Source organism: Stegastes partitus, unplaced genomic scaffold (assembly GCF_000690725.1).
Source record: "Stegastes partitus isolate 25-593 unplaced genomic scaffold, Stegastes_partitus-1.0.2 Scaffold783, whole genome shotgun sequence".
Lineage (NCBI taxonomy): Eukaryota > Metazoa > Chordata > Actinopteri > Pomacentridae > Stegastes > Stegastes partitus.
The window spans coordinates 345,462-346,013 of record NW_007578514.1 but is presented as its reverse complement, the minus strand read 5'-3'; positions in this window follow the sequence as shown (position 1 = coordinate 346,013).

The following is a 552-nucleotide window of genomic DNA, read 5'->3' as shown; positions in this document are numbered from 1 at the left end:
TGAATTTACTAACAACGGTCTAAAGTCACTATAACTGTGTCAAAGTGACCCTTTGTTGTCAAACCGACTCAAAATCCACCTGAAGACGAAGGAACTGTTCACATGACTGAAACACGTGGCCCGTGTTTGCCTCGGCTCTGCTGGTTTACGTGTTCTGATCCGATCAGACATCAGTGCAGTGGAATGCTGAACAGTAAACGGCTGGAATCAGAACCAGCTGAAGCTCTGTGGTTCCTTCTAACCCAGTGAAAGCTGCTGCTCCATTCATACCGTCATCTGTGCACTGACTCACCTGTCACCTGCTCAGGTGGGTGTTCAGGTAACACTGGGACAGAACCACAACCTCCAACAGAACACATTTAGATTTCTGTTTGAAACATTTCTAAAAGCCTCTTCTCATCATGTTCAGTAAATATCATATGTCGATGTGTGACCCTGTAAATACAGGACGTCTGTCGCTGACGGTAGCTTTACCTGTTGGAGGAACACTGATGGACATTTCATATTATCTTGAAAATGAAAGACAAGCATGTTTCTTCGGTTCCCTCTGCT